This window comes from Myodes glareolus, chromosome 2, assembly GCF_982192425.1.
Source record: "Myodes glareolus chromosome 2, mMyoGla1.1, whole genome shotgun sequence".
Lineage (NCBI taxonomy): Eukaryota > Metazoa > Chordata > Mammalia > Rodentia > Cricetidae > Myodes > Myodes glareolus.
Window position 1 is genome coordinate 126,985,403 of NC_142027.1, and position 16,422 is coordinate 127,001,824.

The following is a 16,422-nucleotide window of genomic DNA, read 5'->3' on the forward strand; positions in this document are numbered from 1 at the left end:
GCAATAGGCTTGGCTCTAGAGAGGTTCCCAGGTGTCCACGAGGATGTCCCCAGCTAGGACCCTGGGCAGTGGAGGAAAGGGTGCCTAAACTGACCTTGTCCCATAGTCAGACTGTTGACTATCTTGAATATCATCATAGAACCTTCGTCTGGCGACAGATGGTGACAGAGACAGAGACCCACATCGGAAAACTAGACTGAGATCCCAAGGTTCAGTTGAGGAGCAGAAGGAGGGAGAATATGAGCAAGGAAGTCAAAACCACTAGGGGTTGGTTGACCCACTGAGACAGTGTGTCTGAGCAAATGGGTGTAGAAGGCCGCAGCCACATTCTCCATTATCAAGATGGCGCTGACATCCGGCTTCACCACCAGGTGAACGCACATGTGCTCGGTAATTTCCCACTGAGTCCCCGCCTACTCCCGAGGCATCACCTGGGACTGGGAACAATGGACCTATCCAAGAGTGACACGTCCAAAGCAGGGTCTGTTTCCTATATAAGGGATGGGTTCCATCTTATCTGGGTCTCCGCCATGTTGGCTGATGCCCGCTCTCCCAAGGGGCATTAAAGCTTTACTGCAGAAGGATCCTATGTGTACCGCGTGGTTCTTGCTGGCGAGACGGTAGCGCGGGACATCTGGTGCTGATACCCGGGAAAAAGAAGAACTTTGCACCACCGGAGACCCCTTGGACACAAGGAGGATTCAGAACTGTAGGCATGCGTGCTCAGAGAGGTACGTTCTAAAGTCCAGAGAGCATATCAGAAACTGAGCAGCAGTGGGAGGTTGTGCGCGCACCCAGATAAGTTAAAAAATGACCCTCCGGTAAAGAATGGGGGAGACAGAAAAGAAAATAAGTTAAAAAGGACCCTCCGGTAAAGAATGGGGGAGACAGAAAAGAAAATAAGTTAAAAAGGACCTCCCGGTGATTTTGGGAGAGTGGAGATGGGGGAGAAGGCTGATTTGCAGGGTCAAAAGCTTTATGTTGTGTTGTTCATGTTGTCTTTTGTGTACTGGATGGGAGAGGGATATTTGAACTTGGAGACTGCTGAGGATGTGGTGTTTTGGGAGGGAGGTTCTGTTTTCGTCTCCACGGAGGGGGAGAGCCTAAGGGTGTACTTGGGATTTACGTGGTTTGAATCACCGAGACCTCCTGAAATGTTGTAATGTATACCCCTAAAATTCAGCGGCCCAATAACAGCAGGAAGCAGCCAAAGAGACTAAACGACGCCCAAATTCCCTTAAAGATTAAATGAGGTCCTTTCAAGCCTGCTTCTCTGAGTTCAGCTTTGCTCCATACACCGGTTTGGGCTCGAAATGGGTACAGCTGGGGCTGGAGGGCGGCTGGAGCGGAGCTTTGCTCTGTGGCTATGGTGGGGAGCACGTTGCGCCGGCTCAATTGGTGCGGCTCGGTTGGTGCCTGGCCTGGAGGATGTCACAGCGGTGCCACAGGCAGCCGGGCCAAAAGGCTTACAATGTACCTAAAACTGTGAGGGTCTCTGAGGGTAAAATGGCTCTGGTTCCATTTGGCTATGCTAAACGATGCTAACTTCAGGCAGGGCTGGTCGTATTTATCATAATAAAAGCGCAATTAAGGTTTAAATGCAGTAAACAGGCAGTACCGTATTACATCTACATAGTGTGACTTAAATTTTTAAGAACTGCTTAGCATTTTAAGAACTCAAGTCCTCCTGAAAGATTGCTGTGTATATGCTTGGCTTGTCTGGTGTTTCAGGATCCGCAGGGAGGTGGATGCGAAGGGCCCTTGGATTTTGGGGTGATTGGGTCGTTGGCTGGATCTGTGAGAGTTTACAGCTGCTTTTGCTGTGGCACAGGTGTTGAGAGTTTGCTAGTAGGGAAGCGGCCCTGTTCGCCGCTTCTCCCATAGGCCCCTTGAGCCGCAGCGGCTCTGGCGCGGACCTTGAGATGTTGCCGGCCTGTGCCGCCACGGTCTGAGTGTCGGCTCCCGCCACACTCCGCCACCGACACAGCCTCAGAGAACTAGGCTAGCCCCGCGGGGAAGGCAGGGGCGCCTGGGGGTGGAGCCGCCACTTCCTGGCCTGGGACAGGCGGAGCCGCACAGCGGGACACGGGGAGCTGCACAGCAAACAGGCCCAGGGCCTCGGAGAATGGCGGGCGGGCTCTGGAGCCCGAGGCCACCATACCGGCAAGAAATACGGGAGCCAATAAATCTTAAATCTAATATCAACAAACAGGGCCTGCTGTAATGGCACAGACAAACAAGATTGCTCTTTAAAACAGAGACCTATAGGTCTCTAAGTTCAAGACCAGCCTACTTCCAGTACTGACTGTGCTAAATTTTTACACTGAGTTTTTTAATACTCTTAAATGTTATTTTGGGAGAAGAGTTTGTTTATGTTTTTTTTCTAGAAATGCTACTATTCATGCTGTGGATTCATCTGTCCAGAGGCCTGAGGACAAAGCCTCCGCTATGGAGCTATCTGGCCTGATTGCTGCGGAGCTGGCGGGTTCCTGAGGGATGGTCCAGCTCCTGCCCTTGGTCTGTCAGTTATTGCTGTGTTGTTGTTGTACATTGCAATGTTGTTGCTGTGCCATTGCTATGCTGCTGGATTTCCCCTTGTTTTGTCAGTTATTGCTTGCTATCAGTTTCCCTTATCCTGTCAGTTATTTCTGCTAAACACTATGGGTATCTTCAAGATAGGTTACAAAATGCCATGGTTATTTAAATTAAAAATTGGATAAATATCTATTTAAACAAAAAGGGGGGGAATAATATAAAGGAACTGCCCCCGATGCCAAGAATGGCCATCGCCATGGCTCTGTTCACCATAAAATTTTTAAATCTGGATGATAATGGCCAAAATGCTGCAACACGACATTGTTCGGATCCGCAGCGGCCCAAAGAGTTGGTTAAGTGGAAAGATGTGCTTTCTAATGAATGGAAAGGCCCGGATCCCATCTTATTGAGATCCAGGGGAGCTGTTTGTGTCTTCCCACAGGATCAAGAAAGCCCATTCTGGCTGCCAGAGCGATTGACCCGAACAGTGAAGAGTGATCCACAACACACGGATTCGCCTGAGGACCTGGCTGCTGTTCCTCCTGCCATTTTGCAGATGGATGACAGAGCACCGATGGAGGACACTCTCAGCTTTCCCGAAGCTGTTACCAGTCAGCCATAGGATGGCGGTGCTTCCTTGACTTTTTACAACCAATATGACTCTGGGCCCCCTCCCCCTACCGTCCTAGAGATGATTTATAAGCTTGGCCATAGGATTACAGTCCTGGGTCGTGTCTTTCTTCCCCTACTTCAAAGAATGGGTGGGGGTGGAAATGTTTTGGAACGGTCCTGCTATGGAATAGTGTTTCTCCTCTGGATGGTCTGCTGACTCAAATCCCAAAGCCATAGGGACAAAGTGGTTTTTGCAACAGCGCTGGCTGCCCTGGAACAGGGAGCCTCTACTGATATGTGGTTATCTATGTTAAAGCAGTAAGGTTTAAGCCAACCAGCTCCTGCACCCCTAGGACTGTGGTCCATTGCACAGGGTGGAGTGCTTGGCTTAGCTAGCCCTGAAGGTTGTTGAGCTGAAGAGCATCGCACAGAGAATGGCCCTCTCTGAGAGATAAGTCGCTTTGCTTAAGGGTTTCCTGCCGTATATTCCCTTTCCCAGAAAATTGGCAAAGGGCAGGCCGGATAGGTTCCAGGTGTCATGAGCCTAGGGACAGATTCCGTGTAAGCCCATTTTAATGTTTTCATTTTGGGAAGTGCGACCTCTATCTTTACCTTCCTAGGGAGTTGCCTTTCTGCAAAGAAGTAAAATTAGGGGGAGATGTAGAAGGCCGCAGCCACATTCTCCATTATCAAGATGGCGCTGACATCCGGCTTCACCACCAGGTGAACGCACATGTGCTCGGTAATTTCCCACTGAGTCCCCGCCTACTCCCGAGGCATCACCTGGGACTGGGAACAATGGACCTATCCAAGAGTGACACGTCCAAAGCAGGGTCTGTTTCCTATATAAGGGATGGGTTCCATCTTATCTGGGTCTCCGCCATGTTGGCTGATGCCCGCTCTCCCAAGGGGCATTAAAGCTTTACTGCAGAAGGATCCTATGTGTACCGCGTGGTTCTTGCTGGCGAGACGGTAGCGCGGGACAAATGGGAGCTCACCAAATCCTCCTGGACTGGGACTAAACGAGCATGGGATCAAACCAGCCCCTCTGAATGTGGCTGACAATTGGGGCAGACTGAGAAGCCAATGATAATGACACTGGGATTTGTCTCTACTGCATGTACTGGTTTTTTGGGATCCTATTCTATTTGGATACATACCTTCCTAAGCCTGGATGTGAAGGCATAAGTCACAAACAATCCCACACCAGTTTGGAATTATGATTAATAGAATGGTTATTTATTCAAAGGGGAAAAAACTTACAGATTACCGTCCCAGACAACAGTCCCTCTGCGCAAACAGAAAAGGAGTCTAGGAGCCGGAAGGAAGTGGAGCCGGAAGCCAGAGAGAGAGTGGAGGACAGCCGCTGCTTTTTTAAAGAGAGAGAGACCACGCCCCAATGGGCTGGTATCTCAGCAGCTATTGGCTGAAGGAGCGGAAGGAGCTCCCGCAGCATCTCCCCCTTTTGTTTAAGTAAGAGAGTTCTAAGCCTACTAAGAAATTATATACAATAAGCACAAACCTACGAAATTATATACAATAAATACAAATATCCTATTCTAACTAGCTTAAGTCTTGTATAACAAATAACTTGGCCAAGTCATGAGAGGAAAGTAACTACATTTATATAATCTTCAATCCCATCGAAGATCTGAGAAGGGAAATAATGTTACCTGAGTAATTAAGAAGAGAAATCAAACAACTTCCAGAACACGTAACAAATCACAGAGACAACTGGCTACCTGGGCAAACACCCAAAGTCACGTTTGCAGCGTTGAAGCAACCAACTTTGGCTAAGGCCTGATGTAACTGACATACCATTTTCAAAGGCAAGAAACTTTTCAAAACTATCTTACCCTGTCTTGGCAGGATATGACAGTCCTGTTTTATCCATTTATGGATATTCTATAACTCTGTCAGTAGTTGAGGTGTGGGCATTTCTTTACCCAAAGGCCAGTTCTGGCAAGAAGAAAGGCTCCAGGTGGAGTGTCTTTGGTGCTCAACATTCTCTCGGGAATAGATCGGTGTTGCCAAGAGTGATTGTGTCTCACTACCACAGAACTCTGAATTAGATTAAAGGCCATTTTCTACAGCTCTTTGAAGAGGTTGAAGATTATCTATCTATACTGAATATAATCTCTATGTATCTAAAGAACCTGATTAGTCTAATTATAAATGACAAAATTAAATGACTATTGATCTATAAATTCTCAATATCTATCTAACTTAAAAACTGAGACAATAAACAACTGTGCAATAAATGAGGACAATATGACCTCCAAATATAAACAATGTGCAAATATACATTGCAATATGGTAAATATATATATCAATACATAGACAATATATAAGTATCTTAATCAGAGGTAGAAGTGTACAATGCAATATTGTAAATATACATATATCAATACTATATATATATCAATACATAAAAATGTTTTAAACAGAGGTAGAAGCATGCATGTATACAATAGTGAACATAATTTAACTTTGTATCAATATATAAGAATCGATACCAATATATTTGTCTAAAAACAATAACTCACAAGTACCAATCTATTATCCCATAATCCAATTATCCCTCTTTTTTTTAAGATTCCTGCACTTATAAAATTCTTCCCCCAACCCTCAACCATATACTAATTATAACCAACCCCTAAATGATGTCCCTAGACCCAAGGACAAACTTTACTGGGAGAGGGGATGTCGTTCTCTAGAATTACTTCCAGCTGTCATGGGGGCGACGTTCTTTCTGGGGGATCCTGTGAAAGTAAAATGATGGTTAAATTTCAAGATCAATGTCTTTTAAAATTGCATATAGTCTCTGAGTATTTTGTGGAGGTCTGGCCAGAATGTTGTACAAGATGTGTACCATTTCAGCTAACCACATTGGAACCGTCTTGTGCAGCTGGTACCCAAAACAGGTCTTGTAGTAGCGCTATCAGTATCATGGCATCATATCAACTGGGTGGAGTTGTTGTTATGGGGCCCCATCTTCTTCCTGGAAACTTCAAATGTCACTGCAGGAAAAACTCATTGTTCATTGTGGAAAACTTAAACAGTAATCATATAGACATATACAGACATACATATATTCAATGAAAGGCATGATAGATATATTTAATGAAAGGTATGATAGATATGAAGAAAAGTAAAGATGTTTTCTAAACTCATATTTCTTTCTGTCCCATATCATGGCTCTTGACATGAGACAGAAACTCCAGAAACTCTGGGTTTTTCTTTTAACAACAGGCTTGGAATTAGAGAGGGCCTGAGCCAGAGTCCAACTCCAAAACCAGCTCTATAAATTTAGAAATATGATTTAGTATATTTTACTTACAGAATCTATTCAGTTTTCTTGACAATCCCTATTGGGCCATTATTTTCCATCTGTCAGTATTCAAATATCCAGGGTCCCTTGAATATTTCAAAGATGAGTGTTTTCCTGTGGTGATAAGAACAGAACCCTGCACCCATTCTATATGTTTTTCTTACCACCTGTATGAATATCATCATTGTAGATGAGCTGTCATTTCTCCTTTCCAAGAGGTTTCTCCTCTTCAAATCGAACCTTTATTAATTTTGATGGTATCCACAATTTTTCTTCTCCTGTGGAAACAAGAGCAAAACCCCTACCCCAACGTAGCATATCTCCTGGCTTCCATTGAGAGGTCAGCATGTCTTTGAAATAAACAGGTTGGTTTAGTTCAGAAGTTTTTTGCATTATCCAATGCCTCTCTGCTGCTGTTGTTCCTTTCTCACTAGCATTAAGAAAATTCAAGGTTAATAAAGCATTATGCAATCTATTTCTGAGGGTATCTTTTGTCCCTTTCTGTTTGTTCAGCATATCCTTTATAGTACGATTTGATCTTTCTATAACTGACTGACCTGTAGGATTATTTGGTATACCTGTAATGTGTTTTATATTATAATAAGCAAAAAAGCGTTTCATTTTCTTAGGTACATATGCTGGACCATTGTCTGTCTTTATTTGTACCGGTATACCCATGATGGCCATAACTTCCAATAAATGTGTGATTGCCGAATCAGCCTTTTCTGAGCTCAGGGCAGTTGCCCATTGAAAACCTGAATACGTGTCTATGGTGTGGTGTACATATTTTAATTTACCAAATTCCATAAAGTGGAACACATCCATCTGCCAGATTTCATTCCTTTGAGTACCCTTTGGGTTACTCCCTGCAGGCAACGGTGTTTGATTATAGAAAGAACAAGTAAGACATCTCTTTATAATGTCCTTAGCTTGCTGCCATGTAATGGAAAACTCTTCCTTTAAGCCTTTACTATTGACATGATATTTTTCATGAAATTCTGAGGCCTGCAGAACGCTTCCAATCAATAACTGGTCAATTTCAGCGTTACCTTGTGCTAGAGGGCCAGGCAGACCGGTTTGGGACCAGATGTGTGTTATGTACGTTGGACAAAGCCTATTCCTAATTATGTCCTGTACCTGGATAAACAATGAAGTCAACTCTGTTTCATCTGGTATGAATTCAGCAGTTTCAATATGCAAGATAACTCTTTCTGCATATTGTGAATCTGTAACTATATTAAGAGGTTCTTTAAAATCCCTCAGCACCATAAGAATGGCATATAATTCTGCCTTCTGGACAGAATTATTAGGGCTTTGTTCCACCTTACTCAATTCTTCCGATTTATAACCTGCTTTCCCTGATTTATTTGCATCAGTATAAAATGTTCGGGCTCCAGTTATTGGAGCATCACGTACAATTCTAGGAAGAATCCAAGAAATTCTCTTTATGAGGTTAAGTCTATCACTTTTGGGATAGTTGCTGTTAATTTCTCCCAGAAAATTAGCACAAGTTCTTTGCCATGGTTCATTATCTTCCCATAACTTTCTTATTTCCTCAGTAGTAAAAGGCACTATAATTTCTGCTGGGTCTATACCTGCTAGTTGACAAAGTCTCAGTTTACCTTTTATAATTAATTCAGAGACCTTTTCTACATAAGTTTTTAATTTTTTACTTGGTTTATGAGGTATAAATATCCACTCTAAAATAATATCTTCCCTCTGCATTAAAATCCCTGTAGGAGAAATTCTGGAAGGCAGTATGACTAGGATGGAACTAAGATTCGGGTTCACCCTATCCACATGTGCCTCCTGTAATTTTTCCTCAATCATTGTCAGTTCCTTTTCTGATTCAACTGTCAATTTTCTGGGACTATTCAAATCTTTATCACCATCTAAGGTTTTGTTTAAATGAACTATTAGATCAGGTGTTATCCCAACAGCTGGTCGTAGACTGGAAATGTCTCCTAACAATCTTTGGAAGTCATTAAGAGTTTGTAACTGGTCTCTCCTAATTTGTGCCTTTTGCGTTCAAATTTTCTCTAACCCTATTCTGTAACCTAGGTAATTAATAGAATCTCCTCTTTGAATCTTTTCAGGGGCAATTTGTAATCCCCACCTAGGCAAGACTTTCTTTACTTCTTCAAACATACTTTCCAAAGTATCTTTATTTGAATCAGATAATAAAATGTCATCCATGTAATGATAAATTATGGATTTGGGAAATTGCTTACGAATTATTTCCAGTGGCTTATTAACAAAATATTGGCACAGTGTGGGACTATTGAGCAGCCCCTGTGGGCGGACAGTCCATTGATATCTCCTAGTAGGCTGAGAATTATTATAAGTAGGCACTGTGAAGGCAAATTTTTCTCTATCCTTTTCTTGCAAAGGGATAGTGAAAAAACAATCTTTCAAATCAATAACTATAAGAGGCCATCCTCTTGGTAATAGGGAAGGCAAAGGAATTCCAGATTGTAGCGGACCCATAGGTTGAATTACCTTGTTGACAGCTCTGAGATCTGTCACCATTCTCCATTTACCAGATTTCTTTTTTACAACAAACACAGGAGAATTCCAAGGGCTGGTTGATTCTTCAATATGGTTAGCATCTAGTTGCTCTCGTACCAGCTATTCCAAAGCCTGTAATTTATCTTCAGCTAGAGGCCACTGCTTGATCCATATTGGCTTCTCAGTTAGCCATTTTAAAGGTAGGGCTGTTGGTACCTCTAAAGGTTTGCTATTGGCTGTATGTTCTTGTACAGCCTGAATGGCTGGTGACCTTTTTCCATAATACCTCATTATATCCTTCCCAGAATTGTGAGTTCCTGGAACTACAGGAATGTTAATCTGGGTATTCCATTGCTGTAGCAGGTCACGGCCCCATAAATTTATTGCAATATTGGCTATATATGGCCTTAGTCTTTCTATTTGACCTTCAGGCCCTATGCATTCCACCCATCTTGTGCTTCGTTTTACACAAGATAGGGTTCCAATTCCCAGGAACTGAATATCTACCTCTTGAAGAGGCCAATTCGGATGCCAAGATTCTGGAGTAATGATACTTACATCCGCACCTGTGTCTAATAAGCCTTCAATAAAAATGCCATTTATATAGACTCTTATCTTTGGTCTTTGATCGTTAATAGAAGTCTGCCAAAATATACATTTACTCTGTTCTACTGAATTTTTTGACTCATTCTCCACATGTAATTCATCATTTAGACCAGCATTACTTTTTACAGCAGACATTGAAGTTTTCAATTTTCTTGGTGAGACACATTTTCCACTGTAACTGGGAATGACTGGGCCACTTTTGGCTTGGGGGCCTGCGAGAGGCCCCTCAAGGAGTTTCCCGATGGTATCGGGTTGCCTTCTCTGTCTGTTGTTGACCTGCATTCGTTGGACCAATGTCGGCCTTTACTGCATCTCCTACATATACCTGAAGGCTAAGGTCTCCTATTTTTGTCATTCACAGAGGAGATATTATTCCTAGAATTTCTTTGCCTGCAATCCCTTTTCAGATGTCCCAATTTACCACAATTAAAACACCTGGTAGTTTGATGTCTCCTCATAGCTTTGGAAATCGCTTCTCCTACCCAGGATTCATCATTATAGCTAAATGTCTCAACATTCATTGTATGCTGTATCCATTCTTCCATAGGTGCTAATCTAGATCTTAAAGGCCCAATTACCTTTTTCACTCTGTATTTGCATTTTCAAAAGCTAGAGATTCAAGAAGTATTTGTCTAGCTTCTAGGTCTGTTACCCTTATGTCCAGAGCCTTAATTAATCTTTGCACAAAGTCAGTAAAGGGTTCTCTCTGTCCCTGCCTAACCCTGGTATATGATTCGACCCTTTTTGCTGGATCTTGTATTCTATTCAAAGCATTTGAGGCTGCTTTGTGACATAAGGACAGCACTTCTTCGTCATAAAGAGCTTGGACCTGTGGATCAGCATATGCTCCTACACCTAGAATTTGATCTTGGGAAACCTCCATACCTTTTGCTCTTCCTTGCTGTTCCATATGTTTGGATTCCTCTCTGAAATAAATTCCAAACATCAAGGAAGGTCCATCATCTAAAACTTCAGACACTAACTGAGAGAAATCATGGGGGGGTAGCTCTGACATTAGAAACACAAGTCCTTATCATTTCCTTAACAAATGCAGAGTGCAAGCCATAATTAACGACAGCTTGCTTAATTTCTTTTAAATCATTCATTGCTATTGGTGTTCATCTAGCTTCTTTAACTCCCTTTGAGCCTTTAGAAGTTGACCCTTTGTCAGACTAAATTACAGGGTATGTCATTAGAACCCTGGGTAAGCCAGTTCTAACAGTTGGTGGTGGCATTGTATCCTGTCCTTGTGCCTTCTTACTCTGTTCATCAGCTCCAATAATTTCTTCAATCATTTCTAATCTTTTTATCATTGTCTCCCTTAAATCCTGAATCTCCTGACCTACCCGTGTTTCTAGGAATTTCACTAAGGTATCAGTTTTTTGGTTCCCATTCTGGAGGTACATTCTATCTGTTACCTTATCAAAACTTTGGGTAACGTCTGAACATCAAATTCAACAGCCTGAACCCTTTCATGTAACTTCCTAGTACCCTTGGATTTGGAGTCAGTTTTGTCTATCATAGTATCCACTTGTTCAGATAACCCCTGATTTTCAATAATTTTATTCCTTTCAACTAGTTGTTCATTATTAGTCTGTAAAAGTCGTATCTTTCTTAATGATAAAATATTGAAAAGAAAACTGAAACCTAGTAACAAGTAAATTAATGTATCCCCATAGTCATATAAACCTTGCATGACATAATCCAGTGTATTAATAAAGAAAACAGTAAAATTGGCGTTGGAAACAAAAACTGCCATATTACCTCTTGTCTAGTAGGCGGTGCTGTTGCCAAGTCACTACTAGAACCACTGCAAAGGTGACGGAAACGAGGTCCTGTTTCAGTGTCTGCCTTAGTATTTGTTAAAAACTAGGAGCTATAAGTTGCTCAAGAAAGAAAATGTAATTAAATCAATTCCATACACGGAACCAGAAACCCAGAATCCAGGGGTAGAAAAGAGCAACCCGTAAGCCACGTATGCCTCCACACGACCGAGTCGTTCTGATTCACGCCACTAAAGCACCACACTTCCAAGGGAAATTTAAAAACAACTCAGAAAAGAGCAAACCAGGCAGGCAGAGACTGTCCCGAGCCTGTGGAGCTTGGGAGGCGTAGGGTTTAATTGAACTGCTGGCTCCACACACAGGGCACAGGCCGCAGCTGAGGGAGGGCTCGTGACTAGCCGAACTGGCGGCAAGCAGTTGAGTGGGGGTGAAGGGGGGGCGGTTTTACAACCAAACATTGGGCGCCAGATGAAGGCGTAAGTCACAAACAATCCCACACCAGTTTGGAATTATGATTAATAGAATGGTTATTTATTCAAAGGGGAAAAAACTTACAGATTACCATCCCAGACAACAGCCCCTCTGTGCGAACAGGAAAGGAGTCTAGGAGCCGGAAGTGGAGCCGGAAGCCAGAGAGAGAGTGGAGGACAGCTGCTCCTTTTTTAAAGAGAGAGAGAGACCACACCCCAATGGGCTGGTATCTCAGCAGCTATTGGCTGAAGGAGCGGAAGGAGCTCCTGAAGCATGGATGGAGGGGGGAGGGCCTTGGACTTCCCACAAGGCATGGTACTTGCCCTCTCTCAGGACTGGAGGGGGAGGGTGTGTGGGGGAGTGGGAGAGAAGTGGGAGGAGGGGAGGAAGTGGGAAAAAATAATTAAAAAGTAAAAATACATATTTATTTTATTTGTGTATTAATGCATCTATGTGTGTAGGTATCCAGAGAGGACAGAAGAGGACATTGAATCTCCTAGAGCTAGAATTATAGGCTGCCTGACATGGGTGCTGGGAACTGAATTCAGGTCCTCTGAAAAAGTAGCAAGTACTCATAACTCCTGAATTGTCTCTCCAGCCCCAAAAGAAAGCATTTCTGTACTTCCTCTATCTGCTACCCAGTGGGGCTTCATGGAACCAAATTGGTGTACTGGAGGTAAGACTAGACCCACCCAGAGTCCCACCTTGGCTTGATATGCCCTTAGCTACACATAAAGACACAGCACAAACCCTTGAAGACACATGAGCCCTCCTACCACATTTGTTATTGGAATGAGCTGATCTGGGTTTTTATATGCTGAGGCTCTGTTGAAGTGACTTACATATATTCTCTGATGTGCCCCAACCCTCTGGGCCATTATTTGTAAAGTTGCTCTACTCATAAATAAAAACACAAGGAGACTGATTTCTTTTGTCTTAAACCTTCCCTGCTTTCTGGTATTTTATGGGTTGTGAGATACACTAACCTGACTGAAAAGAATAGGTAGAATGTGAGCAGAGGTAGACTGTGGGCAAGGCCAGGAACATCCTTACCACCAATCACCATGGAAGTCAGCATCCTAAGCAGATACCAGAATGGACCAGTCATACATGTCTTCTCCAGGATTCATGAACCAATGAAACAGCCACCTCACCTGGCTCACTGCTGCAAACCATTAGACTAAGCTGTCACAATCTCATTTTTTAATGTAGAGGATGGAGGGATTGCACAGTGGTTAAGAGAACCTGCTGCTCTCGCAGAGGACCAGAGTTCAACTCAGTACCTAGCACTGACATAGGGTGGCCCACAACACCTCTGCCTATAACTTGAGTGGTAGGGTTTCCAACGCGCTTTTGGCCTCCACAGGTATTTGCATTCATATGCACTCATGGATGGGCATATGAATAAAAAATTTTTTAATCTAAAAAAATTATGCTTGGTATCAGGCGCCTGCATCAGGACTATGTGCTGTTCAAATTTCACCAGTGCTGGCCTGGAACTTTGCCAACATTCACTACTATATAATTTAATCTAATTGATCAATTAAATCCAAATAATTTTTAAACAACTCATAATAACAGTTATATAATTTCAGTACTACATATAATTTTCTTAACAACTTTATCAAAGGAAATTGCTCATGAGACTGTGTTGTTGGCCTCATGGGATCTGTTGCCTCCAGCATTCTTTCTTAGATGCCTAGGAGCATGGGCTCCCAGGAGAGGAGCCCCACAGGAAAAGAGACAGTTTGTTGGTGGTCAGACCCCACAGCTACCGTGGTCACTTCTCAACACCAAGGGACTCACTGGGGTCTCCACAGGAAAATAATGGTTCTCTTGAGTTACATGCCAGCTTACCCTACAGCTGCATTGGGTAAGAACAGTCACTCAGACAACATTAGAGGCATGAAGGGAGCATGTGCCTTTGCTAAAGTGACTGTCATGGGTCCTTCTGTGTTCAGTGAGTGGCTCTGTTGATGCCTCTGGGACTGTCTAACCTTAGCTGAGATGCTGCACCCTCCTGCAGGCTGATTGGGCTCACTGTATCCAGACAGAAGAACACGTGTGCTGTTATCAGCTTCTACTGCTGTGATACAATTCCTGGAACAAATAACATACAAGGAAGAAAGGTCGGCTTGGCTCATGATTTCAAAGATTTCATTCCATGGCTACTTTGCCCAGTTGCTTTGGACCAAGTGTAGAGCAGCACACCATGATAGGATGGTGTGGGATAATTATCTGTATTCTGTCAATCATGTATTTTAATAAAACACTGATTGACCAGGCAGGGAATATAGGCGGGTCAAACAGAGAAGAAGTAGAGGCGGGGCAATGAGAACAGGAGAAGGCTAGGAAGGAGGAAGCTCCCTCCTCCATTCCTGCCTGGATCACCAAAGAAGCAGCATGTGAGCTGACAGCTGGAAAAGGTACTGAGCCACATGGCAAACACAGACAAGAATTACGGGTTACTTATAAATAAAAAAAAAAGAATTATGAGTTACCGTAAGATGTAAGAATTAGTTAATAAGAAGACTAAGCTAATGGGCCAATCAGTTTATAATCTAATGTAGACTCCATGTGATTTTCTTTGGGGCTTGCCGGTTGTGGGGTACTGGGCAGGATAGATACCCCAACAAGCCGATCCTCATGTTACAGTAGGAGAGCAGGGCAGAGGAGGTTGCTCACCTTATAGCAGGCAGGGAGCAGAATAGAAAAATAAAAAAGAAAAGGGGTTGGAGAGATGGTTCAGCATTAAGAGCACTGGCTACTCTTCCAGAGAACCCAGATTCAATTTCCAGTACCCATATGGCAGCTAACAACTGTCTGTAACTCCAAGATTTAACACCCTTGCACAGACATACATACAGGCAAAACATCAAAGCACATAAAATAAGAATAAATAAATTATTTTTAAAAAGAAAAGAAGCAAAGATCTGAGTCCCAATGTTTCCTTCATCTCCCTGATAGTGCTAAAAGCTCAAGACCGAGACTTGAACACGGGTTCTCTTAAAGTATACTTGCATTCTTGCTGCCACTATCCCTGGTGTTTATAGTAGTCACAGCATCAGAGGGCTGGGAGGCAAGGCCCACTCCCTGGGTATGTGGGGGCCTGCCATGAAAGCTAAGTTTGGGCAGGTCATCCAAAGGAAGTTCTTTACTTCCAATCATTATCACCTGGGACTCTGGTCATCGATAAATTTGAATGGAGTCTGGAGTCTCAATAGTTTACCCTGAGACAATGCCTGACAGGCTGAGATTACCTGACCCCCACCCAAGAGCAGACCATTCAAAGGAAATTCCTGGCATTCCAAGTACTATAGATAGAAACACCTGCCAGTACTTCACCAGGACACCCCTAGACAAATGTCACCCATTCAGGGGTCCTGAAAGTCAGAGACGCCTCACCCCCACCTTTACTACTATAAAAACCCAATTCTAATTGAGCTTAGGGCTCTCCAGATATTCCAATATGTTGGACATGCGGAGAGACCGACTTTGCAAGCTTGATTAAAATAAAGACTCTTTGCTTTTACATATGGGACTTTGTCTCCTTTATTGGCCTTTGTGGGGACCCATGGATTTGGGCATAACAGATATGGGAGCCTTCAGCCTGCCAGGGTCTTCAGCAGCAGGTAACAGGAACTAATGACCTAAGCAACTAGAGTGGAAACCAGGTTTATGTGTAGGTACAGTGCATCATCTGTGGGGAACAAAGACCAGACTTGAAAAAGTTAGAAAATGAGATTTTAGAAAAAGTCAGCCACAGCCACTTTCCACAGAAAGAGAAAAGCCTAAAACAGGCATGACCTTTCTGGGCACTGTTTACACCATGCAGGTTCAGACAGACTGGTCAGCTTCTTTTTGGCATCATATGTCTGAAGGGTTAGGGTGCCCACAAAGCAGGAAACAGAGAATCCTGAGAGAACAGAATATGTGGTAGCGGGAAAGGGACCAGCAATCTCCTTACCTGGCCATGCGACACCAGTGGCCCTAAGGAACACTCCACCATGGCTTATTCCTATGCAGAACACCCCAGCTGATTGCTCCACAATGGACAGAAGACAGCTTTATGATTGCAGTGGGGCTCCCTGTCCATCTCTGTAGTACTGGGCATTTTCATTTCATTGTCATGTCTTGTTCATGCACATAAGCCCACACTAAGTGTGTGTATATGAAAAATATACATACAATCACAAAAGTGAAGGAAAACATTCATATAGTAATATACATATAGGCACATATTTATACATATTTATACATGCAGGCACACTCATGTATATATGTTTGCACGTATACTCCTGCATATATTGTGTGCCCACATGTACATTTTCCAACACTGTGTGCCTGAATAGGTGAGTTGGCATAAGTGAATTTGTATGTGTGTACCTGTATATATATTCATTTGTAAGTGTGTGCCTGCACGTATGTATTTTCATGTGTGTTAAGAAGATCCTCTCCGCTGACACAAAATAACTCTAATTAGAACAGATTAGACCAAATCAAAAATGCCCACATTTAATGAATACAGTGCTCTCAGGTGGCCAGGAGCATGGTGAGGGGAAGACAGAGAGGGAG

The 16,422-nt window shown here is 43.1% G+C and overlaps 1 long non-coding RNA gene across 1 annotated transcript; it reads left to right on the forward strand.

The window, feature by feature from the left end:
• The first annotated feature begins 312 nt into the window (after positions 1 to 312).
• LOC148123160 (uncharacterized) lies at positions 313 to 4,083 on the forward strand. The gene is made up of 2 exons (XR_015737316.1): positions 313 to 731; positions 2,978 to 4,083. It is a non-coding gene; the product is annotated as an uncharacterized LOC148123160 (long non-coding RNA).
• The last annotated feature ends 12,339 nt before the right edge of the window (positions 4,084 to 16,422 follow it).